Source organism: Notamacropus eugenii, chromosome 3, assembly GCF_028372415.1.
Source record: "Notamacropus eugenii isolate mMacEug1 chromosome 3, mMacEug1.pri_v2, whole genome shotgun sequence".
Taxonomy (NCBI): domain Eukaryota; kingdom Metazoa; phylum Chordata; class Mammalia; order Diprotodontia; family Macropodidae; genus Notamacropus; species Notamacropus eugenii.
The window spans coordinates 32,402,508-32,413,782 of NC_092874.1; the positions used below are offsets into that span (position 1 = coordinate 32,402,508).

The 11,275-nt window shown below is 38.0% G+C and overlaps 1 pseudogene; it reads left to right on the forward strand.

The window, feature by feature from the left end:
• Nucleotides 1-1,797: 1,797 nt before the first annotated feature.
• LOC140532583 (eukaryotic peptide chain release factor subunit 1 pseudogene) lies at nucleotides 1,798-4,893 on the forward strand (annotated as a pseudogene).
• Nucleotides 4,894-11,275: the final 6,382 nt, after the last annotated feature.

The following is an 11,275-nucleotide window of genomic DNA, read 5'->3' on the forward strand; positions in this document are numbered from 1 at the left end:
TCTCGGTTTGGAGAGGACCAGGATTCATGTCCTGTTTTTTATACTTGTTACCTGTTAGACTTTGTGCAAATAACCTAATGATTTCATCAGCTCGCATGACTCATTTATTACATCTAGCAGATGCTTCCTCAGATGAAGAGGAAACTAGGTAGTGCATTGATTGGAGCACTGGACCTGAAGTCAGGAAGACATGAATTCAAATCCAGATTCAAATCTTTGCTAGCTATGCGACCCTGGGCAGGTAGACTTAACCTTTGTCTACCTCAGTTTCCTCAACTATAAAAAGGTGTATGACAACATCCAGTGTAAAGTGCTCATCAAAGTACCTGGAACATAATAAATTCTTGTTCTCTTTTCTCCTTCCTTCCTATTTTTCCAGTCTTAACATCTCTCCTTTCCTCCAGTGTCAGATCTCTTCCAATTGCACATCTTGAACTGGATGTTCTGGATTCATTTTAAGCACAACCTGTCTACAACTGAAATCATAATCCTTCTTCCTAAATTCTTCCTTTTCCCTTACTTCACTATTACTGTCAAAGACACCACCATCATTCCAATTACCTAGTTTTCTATCCTATACCGTCCACAACTCCTCATTTCCTCCTCCCCCTGTATTCACTTTTTTGCAAAGTCTTATAAAAGTCCTCCTTTGCTATATCTTTCGCATGACCCCTTCTCCCCTCTGAGATTACCACCCCCTCATGGACATCCATGTTACCTCACAACTACTCTGTTACACTAGTTTTCTGCTTGGTACCCCTACTGAAATCTCTCCTCATGTCAGTATTTTGTTCATTTGGCTGTCAAATATTTCTACCATGGTCCCGGGGACCTGTCTAGCACCTTAAGAGGACGCTACCCTGAAGCCTAACCCTTGGGGATATTAATAAGCAACCTGAACTCATTTTTCAATGATTAACAAATTTAGGCCAAGTTATTCTGAACCCATGGAGCACCTCAATGCCTACTCCAATAAAATCCCTACCAATGTCATAATCTCAAAACTACCAGTCCCTTCCACTGTGTTCTCTTGAATGTTTGGTCCGTAAGTAACAACCTTGCTTTCATCTTAAATCTTTCCCTTTCCCACTTTTTCCATCCATCTCTCACAGAGATTTGGTCCCCATTTGATTACATATCCTCCCTGATCATGCTTTTCATCAGTGGTTGTACTTTTACTCATTCCCCTTGACTCACTGTTAGAGGTGAGGAAATTGGAATACTCCCTTGCTCCCCATTGCCATTTCCAAGCTTATCTTCCCCCATCATCACTAGTAACCTCTCCTCCTTTACAATGCATTCAATCTATTTCTATTATCCAATCTAAATTCTGGCTGTTGTTCTACCAGCCTCCAGGATAACATCCTTCTTTCCTTCATGACTTTAGTAATGGACCCATAGTTTTTCTCTCCACCCCATACTCTTCTCTCAAAATAGGAGACTTTAACATACATATTGGTAATCCCTCAAACCCCCTCACCTACAAGATTCATCAGTTTATTCATTTCCTATGGCCTACTCCTCCATTCCAGTTTAGCTCCACCCAGAGATGGATATAACCTGATCTTCCTGTTACCTATAAATGCAATACTTTCACATTCATGAGTTTTAAAATGTCCTTATCTGATCACAGCCTATTGTCATTTCAGCTCTCCCATTTCAATGCCACGTCTGATCATGTTACCCATCCTCAGCTGTTTCCCAAACAATCAATGCTACACTATTTATACTCCTCTTCCCAATCTAGTCTTCTTGTTGAACCAACTCTAATCTGTCCTGTCTTCTCTTGAGTTTTTTTTTTTTGCCCCCTCCCTGCTGCAAGAAGCCATTGAAAAAGCCCTACAGTCTCTTACCCTGCCAATCTCCCTATTACCCTTGACTCTTCTTCTTTAGGTTCCCATGGCACCGTTCTCTTCTTGTTCTTCTCCTACCTTTTTGACTAATTTGCTGGATCTTCCTTCAGATTTCCCCCATTATTGGTGGCCAGCCCCCTTCTTTTGTTCTTTATTATTTCACTCACTGATCTCATCAGATCACACATCGAGCAATTATCATCTCTACATGGATGATTCTCAAATCTTCTTATTCAGCTTTAACCTATCTTTTTACACCCAGTCTCTCATTTCCAACTGTTTGATGGATATGTCAAACTGTATATCTCATACACATATTTAACTCATCATTTTGAAAACTGAACTCATTATCTTTGCCCTCAAATCCTCCCCACTTTCTAATTTCTGGGTTATTATTGAGTGTAGCATCATCCTCTCAGTCATCGTTTTATAAACAAGGTGTCATCATGGACTACCCAGTTCTCCTTCCCTGCAGTCTTATCCAAGATGTTACCACGTCCTGTTGATTTTACCTCTACATCATTTCTCATATGGGTCCTATTCCTTATTCTAACACTGTCACCACCCTGGTAGAGGCCCTTATCACCTTCTGCCTAAATTATTGTGAGAATTTGCTGGTCGGTCTCCCTGACTCCAATGCCTACCTGACTTTCTGCATCCCAGTCAATATTCCACTCGGTTGTCATATTATCTTCCTAGCACACAGATCTGACCGTATCACCCTTAATGCCATAAACTCCAGTAACTCCTTATCACCTTTGTGACCAAATAAAATTTCCCTGTTTGGCTTTTAAAGTCCTTCATAACCTTGAGTCTTACCTCCCTTTTTAGGCTTCTTGTACCATATCCACTTCTACTTACTCTCTGATCCAATGACACTGGCCTATCTCCTCTCTTCCTTGCATAAGAGACTCTATCTTCTATCTGTAGGGATTTTCATTGACTGCCTCTCTGAAGCTCTCTCAACCCCACTCCATTCCTGGAATTCTCTTTTTGCCCCCAACCTTTCCTGGTCTTCTTAAAGCCTCAGCTGAAATAATACTTTTAGCAAGAAGCATTTTCTACCTTCCCACTATCCTAGTGCCTTTTCCCTGAGGTCACCTCCTGCATATCTCCTATGGATATAGTTGTTTGCATACTGTCTCTGCTCTTAGAAAGTGAGTTCCTTGTGGGTAGGGATTATTTTGGCCTTTCTTTATAGCCTCAGTGCTTAGCAGAGTGATTAGTATATAATATAAGTGATTAGCTTAATAAATTCTTGCTAACTTCACTGGGAAGCTAGTTGGCCCCACAGATAGAGTGTTGGGTCTAAAGTCAGCAAGATTCATCTTCCTGAGTTCAAATCTGGCCTCAAACACTTCCTAGCTGTGTGACCCTGGGCAAGTCACTTAACACTGTTTCTCATCTGTAAAATGAGCTGGAGAAGAATATAGCAAACCACTCCAGTATCTTTGCCAAGAAAATTCCAAAAGGTGTCACAGACAATTAGACACATCTGAAAGTAATTGAACAACATTGAGGGTAGGAAACAAAGGAACACCAACAACAAATTTTGCAAAAGAATGTTGCACTTAGAAGCTTTTGAGAAATGCTTCCAGTTCTACATCTTTGATCCTATTATACAATTTCGGTTCACATCGCACTCAGATTCTTAGTAGCTATGTAACCTGGGACAATTCCATTAATTGGAATCTTCACCAGATTGCAACACGTGCAGATGCCAAGAGAGTGGGAGTGATGTTCTAAGTCAAAGGAGTACTGCCCTGGGCCTGGGCCCTTACAGAGGAGGAGGTGAGAAGATGACTGGCAATCCCAACACTGCCAATAGGAATATAGAGTTCTGGAAGATCAAGAAGTTCATCCAAAGTCTGGACGTAGCCCCAGCAATGGTGCCACTGAATATTGTTGATCATGCCTCCAAAAGACCAATGTCAGCTGATGAATTTTGAATTGTATAAACCACCTTTCGATTCTGAGAGGCATTACAATCTTACACCAAAGATTCAAACTCTATCACAATGTATACCCAAATGATCTGGTTGTTTACTGTGGAACACCTGTAACACAAGAAGGAAAAGAAAGTGGACATTGACTTTGAACCTTCCAAACCAGTCAAATACATCACTGTATCTGTGCAAGAAATTCTATATAGAGGCTCTTATAATGTTATTGTCTGATGATGAGAGAAAGTTTATCTTTATTGTAGATGGTAGTGGTGTACTCTTTGGCATTCTGCAAGTAAACACAAGAGAAGTTCTGTACAAAATTCATTATGGATCTCCCAAGAAACACTGCAGGGGAGATCAGTCTGCCTTGTATTTTTACTTCTTTACAAACAGAAAAAAAATGACTCAACTATGTAAGGAAGGTAGCAGAGATTGCTGTGCAGTGGTTTATTTCTGGAGATAAAGTGAATGTGGCTGGTCCCAATTTAGCTGGATCAGCTGACTTCAAAACTAAACTAAGTCAATTTAACATGTTTGATCAGCGATTGCAATCGGAAGTTTTAAAATTAGTTGATATAGCCTATGGTGGTGAAGATGGATTCAATCAGGCAATTGCAGCATCTACTGATGTTCTCTTCATAATGAAATTCATTCACGAGAAGACACTAATAGGCTGATACTTTGATGAAATTAGTCAAGACACCAGAAATTTCTGTTTTGGAGTTGAAGACACACTAAAGACTTCTGAAATGGGAGCTATAGACATCCTGATAGTCTATGAAAATCTAGATAGAATGAGATATACTTTCCATTGCCAAGGCATCAAAGAAAAAATATTCTGTATTTGATTCCAGAGCAAGAGAAGGATAAATCTCACTTTACAAAGAAAGAGACAGAACAGAAACATGAAATGATAGGGAGTATGCCACTGTTGGAATGATTTGGAGCAAGATTGGAAGTTGTTACACACAAGTCGTAGGAAGGATCCTACCAGATCTGGTGGAATCAAAGGTATGTTGCAGCACTCAGTTGATTACCAAGAAATGGAAAACCGAGGGAGAAAGGATAAATAATTTCACCTTGATGACTATTAAGTAGTCTTCCTGCTAAGTGTGTCTCACCCTCAAACCTCCAACCCAAGGAGCAAATGTGGCTGAAATAAAATAGATCCCTCCATTGTGATTGAAACATTTCCAAAATTTGATCCATGACCATCGTATATAGGCAACAAAACTGAAACAAGCAACAAACAAACAAAAAATCCCGAGCCCTACACTTTGATTTGTCATCATGTCAGTGAAACAGCAAACCACTAAGTTCTTAAATGCTACCTTGGACTAATTTTGAAAAAGAATCAGTTTTTACTTTTTACTCAGTGGTGAAATTGATTGCTCTTGTATCTCATAAAAAATACCCTTTATACATAGAAGCAGAAATATTTTAACTGCTGTAAGCCTTCAAAAGTCAGCAGAAGTAAGATTATACTGGTTTATTTCTTATTTCGATTGGAGAAAATTTCAAATGCTGCATTTCATGGTCACCCATTTACTTAGCATTCTCAGCTTAGGCTACATAAGAAAAAATATTTATGGTGAAATATGGGATCCATTTCTTTTTTGATCTCTGTTTAATGTTAAAAGGGTAAGAAAATAGGAGCAATGTCAGCTTCTCTCCCTTAAACCCATGCTCCACAATAGCAAATTCAGTGGGTGCACATTTTATGGCACATTCCCTGAATCACAGCACAGTTCATTCCCATCCACTGTGTGGAAGCATTTATGCCCAAGGTTCAGGAAATCTCATTGTTGTATACTCTAACAGGGTGGCCAGTATCTGAACCTACTAGAAATTAGTTTGGGGATAGTTGTGGCCTGGGGATGGGGATGGATTAATGGTCTGCTTGTGCTGGGATTGTGAGAAATAAAATACGCTATTATAAAAAAATAAAAAAAAAAACTAAGCCTCAATGCCTTCATCTTTGAAATGGAGCTAATAATAGCATCTGACTTACATAGACATTATGAAATATTATATATAAAATGCTTTGTAATCTTAAAGTTTTGTAAAAATGTCAGTTATTAGTGGTATCATTATAAGTATAATAATATGTGTTTAATGTGGAATTTTAATCATAACATGAATTTGGTGATTATATCCAAGCTTATATGTATATAATATATATGTGTATGTATATGAATATATGCAGATAAATATGTATAAATTATACGTTCCAAGATTATATTTTTTTATACTCCATATACCATAACATTCCTCCTCTTTCTTATCTTTTTTCCCTTGCTTTTATTTCTGGCTTTCTTATTTTATTTTCTCTTTAGTGACAGGATAAATTATTCATTCAGGCTGGAACTACCAACATGATACAATATCAATTGAGGCCTTTCATTCTAATCTACTGCTTTAAGAAATATTTATAATTTAAACAATTATACTTCTTGATTTTTTGCCAATTAAATTGTCTCTCTGAGAAGTGAATTTGAATGCAATAGCTGAACAGGCTTTTACTGATACCATCTCTTGGCAGGCACAGCATCAAATGAGAGATTTATCTACCTATGATCAATCTATCTATCTATCTATCTATCTATCTATCTATCTATCTATTTTTTTCTTTCTTTATTAAGTAGAGATAAAAGAAAAAGATAGTGTCAAATCAAAATCAGAGGAGGAGGCATGGAAATCTTTACACATTAAAGAAAATTTTAAAAAAGATTACACTTAATACCCCTCGAAGTCAATATGATATGTTGAAGAGATATAATAGAGGATATTAAACATAACCCAGAGAAAATTATAATTAGAAACAAACGGTAGCCAACAGCTATTATACTCTAATTAGTTAGACAGTTATAATGAACCTGTTCACAGAAATGCTGGAGCTGATTTAAAAAAAAAAATTGAGTGAGTTAAGATGTTTCTCCTGTCCTACTATAGTGCCTGTGTGCAGCTTTTCCTGGGCAAACCCAAATTCCCTTGAGGATTAGAATTATATTAGCTAAATGCCTAACAGCTGTCTCACAAGCATGAGACTAGATCAAGCAAGCAAGCTGCAAATCAGGCCAGCCAGCATGAAAGGCTCCATAATGCAAACTGATTACTTTAGGACTTGCATTAATGTGGCCAGGAATAAAAATAACCCACTGACAAATCCTCGCCTCATTTCCATGAAGGCTGATGAGAACATTTTAGCAGCTGGATCATGAGGCCATGTGGAGTCTTGTGAGAATGAGCGCCATGATCAAAAAGAATGACGAAGGGGACCCTAGAATGTCGCATCCCCGAGAAGTCCGAAAATCCTTTTCCGTTTCTTATAAGTCAAGCATTTGTAGTTTCATCCAGAATTTATCAGAAGGACTCGGAGGAATACCAATCTTATTTGAATGAAAAACTGAAAACAACAGGCAAATTTACATTTTAATAATGATAAGGTTTATGATGTGGAGACTTTCCAGGGCAACACAGCCTTATCAAAAAAACACTTCTCTTATCTCCTTCCTGACCTAGGTAAAAGTTTCATATTTTTTTTGCTATTTCAATGTAAAAGCCATTGAATGAATAAGAGTATGCCATTTGGATCTTCAGGTTAATGACTTTCTTTTCAAATCAGATTTGGGAGCAAGATGGTCTAAATATGCAGAGTGAGACACATTTTTGAACATGGCCAATATGGAAATCTGTTTTTCTTAAATATACAAATTTATCTTGAAGGGATTGTTTAACTTCCCCTTACCTATATCCCAAGGGTAGAAGGAGATGGGAGGAAGAAAAACTAAATGCTTGATAATTGAAAAAAAAAATTTAAATATCTGAGGCATATTGTTAATGTATATTTAAAGTAATCAAGCTTTGACAATACAACAGTTCTAACAGAGAGTGTGGAGAAGTGGAAGGAGCTCTAGATTTGGAATCTGAGAAAATCAGTTTAAATCCCAACTCTTGGAATGTCTTTGGATATATCATGTACTCCCTGGGCCTCAATTTCCTCTCCTGAAAATTAAGTTACTGTTATTAATCTCTAAGATGATTTTTAACTCTGGATGCTGTGATCTTTTAAACAGTTAATATTTTCAAACAATTTTTGTGTGTAGATAGATAGATGGATAGCTGTGGGTCTGTTTTTATTTATGTGGGTATACACATATGATGGCTAGTATTTATAGAGCTGCTTAAAGCTGGCAAAGTCTTTAACAGTTATGCCATTTTATTTTCTCAACACCCCTGACTGATAGGTGCTATTATTACCACTAGTTTACAGACCAGGAAACTAAGACAGAAGTTGTGGCTTTCCCAGGGCACATATCTAGGAAGTATCAAAGGTATCTATTAGGTATCAGCATCAGGATTTACACCCAGTTTTTCAAAGGCTCTGAATTCATCTTTCTCTCCGTAATACCATACAGCTGTTATAAGTAATTGAGTGAGTTTTAATACTAGCAAATCAGAAAAATTCCTTATCTTGTTTAGTCACTGTCCCCCATCCACTAGTCATTTCTACTGGGGCTTTTATTAAAGACTTCAATACATTTTGTAAATACTAGTCTCATTTTTCTTGTGAGACAGCATGTTATCATGTACAAAGGTCCCTGAAGTTAGAGTAAGAAGATCTGAATTCTAGCCCTAGTTTGGCATTATTTGTGTGACTTGGGGCTACTTACTCAACCTTTGGAACCTCAGTTTTCTTGGATATACTATGGGGAGAATAATATATATTATGCATCAAACAAGATACAATAATGCTACTGCAATAGATCATGGGATAATCTTGGCAAATTGCAAGAGACAATTTAGGGTGAGTTATAGACTAGCACGTCTATAATTTCAGTCATTTCAGTTCACTCCAGTGTGCCAGGACCTCAGTTGTTTCAGTCGTGTCCAATTCTTCATGACCCTGTTTGGGGTTTTCTTGGCAAAGATACTAGAGTAGCTTGTCATTGACTTCTCCAGATCATTTTTCATATGAGGAAAATGAGGCAGACAGGGGTTAAGTGACTTGCTCAGGGTCACATAGCTCATAAGAGTCTTAAGATGGATTTGAACTTGGGTCTTCCTGATTCCAGGCCTGGCACTCTATCCATTTCATTGTACCACCTACACAAACACACACAAACAGTAAATGTGTATAATATTTGTCTTTCGTTATGTCTATGTATTTGCCTGCATATACATGTATATGCATATGTGCATATATTTTCCATTTTTACTTATGTATGTACATCATAGGCTTTTTTCTCTGAGTTTAATGTAAGTTCTGTAAGGGTAGAGCCTGATTCACATTTGTATGCTTAATATCTTTTCTATTTCTTGGTCCTTGTATTCTTACAGTGCCTATAGTGTATTTTCAATAAATGTTTTTTCATATAAATGTTTGTTCATATTGAACACCAATATTCTCCCATCTTGAAATATGACAGGTTTTTTTGGAAAGATTGTCCCACTGAGAACAGCATGACACCATGCAAACTACTCTGGTTGTGATTCAGAGGATGTTGGTTCAAATCTCACCAATGGCATTCACCTCCCCTATGACCTTAGGCCTTCCTGGGCATCAGGTGAAGGTGTTGGGGACCTCTGAAGTCCCTTCCAACATTAGATCTAGAATCCTATATTAAACAATCATGCCTGGGCCCTAAGAATACAGAAAGTCTTTTACAATATTCTTACCATTTGGGCTCATTATGTTTCCCTGTACAAGTCCTGTGCTGTGACACAGCTCACAAAGGAATGCCTGCCAGATAGATTCTCAGCTCTTGAAGTAATTTTGTCCTGTTAAACAGAGCTCTCACTGCATGACCAAAAAGGCTTGTGATTTGTATACTGACATAAGCACTGTCAAATGCTTCCCAAGATGGAGTGTGATTGCTACCATATGTGATCCATACAGCACTCACATGACAAGAGCCTGACCTGACATGACTATTTGGGAGGTAGAGGAGATGTCACAAGGAGCAGAGCACCTGGTTCTTCCAGCCTTGGGCCATCAATTAACCATTATGTTTCCTTTGTTGACAACAACAGCCAAGGCAAAAGACTCCTCATCCTGACCATTTCTAAAATATTCAGCCTACACTCTGACCATCTGCCTCATCTTTATCCCACAGAATCTTTGTATTCTCACCTCTGAGGGAGGGGAACTCAAGGCTCTGATATGTGAGCTTGCCCAGTACCTTGTACTAGTACTAAGCCACTTACTGATTATTTCCAAACAATACTTCCATTCTCACCCCCTTTTTAGCTTCCCTTTATATGGCATCGTCCCTTTTTAGAAAGTAAATTGCTTATTCTGTTTCTTTTTATATGTATCCCCAGAGCTAATCGTAGAACCTACCACATAGCAAGTTTTTAACTTGTCTTCCTCCTTTTCCCTTTCCTCCCTTCCTTCCTCCCTCCCTTCCTTTTTCCTTCCTTCCTTCTTTCCCTTCTTTCTTCCTTCCTAAAACCAGAAACTACAAGTATGCTCTGTTTAATTGAATACATTTTTCTTGCATAGATAAAAGGGGACTAGCAGGTTAAATGCACCCCTCCATACACATACAGGCTGTAAGTATAAGATTTCACTTAATGAGATAGAAGGGACCTATTTGAGTTGGGGGGGGGGGGGCGGCTATTCTGTAGTCATAAAACATCTAATAATACACAACCACTTCGCTGATTGCTCTTCACAAATTTCAAGGTTTCTCACATCAAAGAGGGATTCAGTTTGCTCTGGTTGTTTCCAGGGGGCAGCACTAGGAGCAACAGGGAGAAGTTGGTCTGAAGAAGATCTGAGGGTTTAATGAAATTCAAAGTCAAGTTGAATGAGTACATTCATATGCAGCAGCCAACAAAAATGAATGTGACTTAGGCTGCATTGGGAATGTGATGACTAGCATAAGGAAAGTGAAATCTGTGGTGTTCTCTGCTCAGATCTTTCACATCTGAATTTTGGAGGAAGCACTGGAGAAATTTTGTGCATGCCCACCCGGTGCCAGTTGGAGACTGTCCCTGATAATGTTTCAGCTGGGAATTTGAGTATTGCTTTAAAAGATGACAGACATGAAATGAATAACTTGTGGTCATTAGTTCCTAATGGAATTGCATTCTAGCACAAAAGTTTTGGAGAAAATATCGTGAAAAGAAAAAGAATAAAAGGAGTAAATAACCCATACATTGCAGAATAAAGGAAAGCATTCTGTGACTTCTTTTCCCAAAATGTTGCAGGTGGGGCAAAGTTTGTGTATGTAAAGTCACCTTTTTCATTGTCATCAGTATTGGAATTGAAGTGTGTTACAAAAAGAGAGAAGGGGAACATGAATGACTAAGGCTCTACAAGGAGCGATTTTAAAAAGTAAAAACAACTTTGAAAGATTTAATAATTCTGAGCAACACAAAGATTCTGGTGTAACTACGAAGAAAAAGTTTACTCACCTCCTAAAGGAGAAACAATCAGTTTGCAGAATGACACATATGTTTCAAAATATG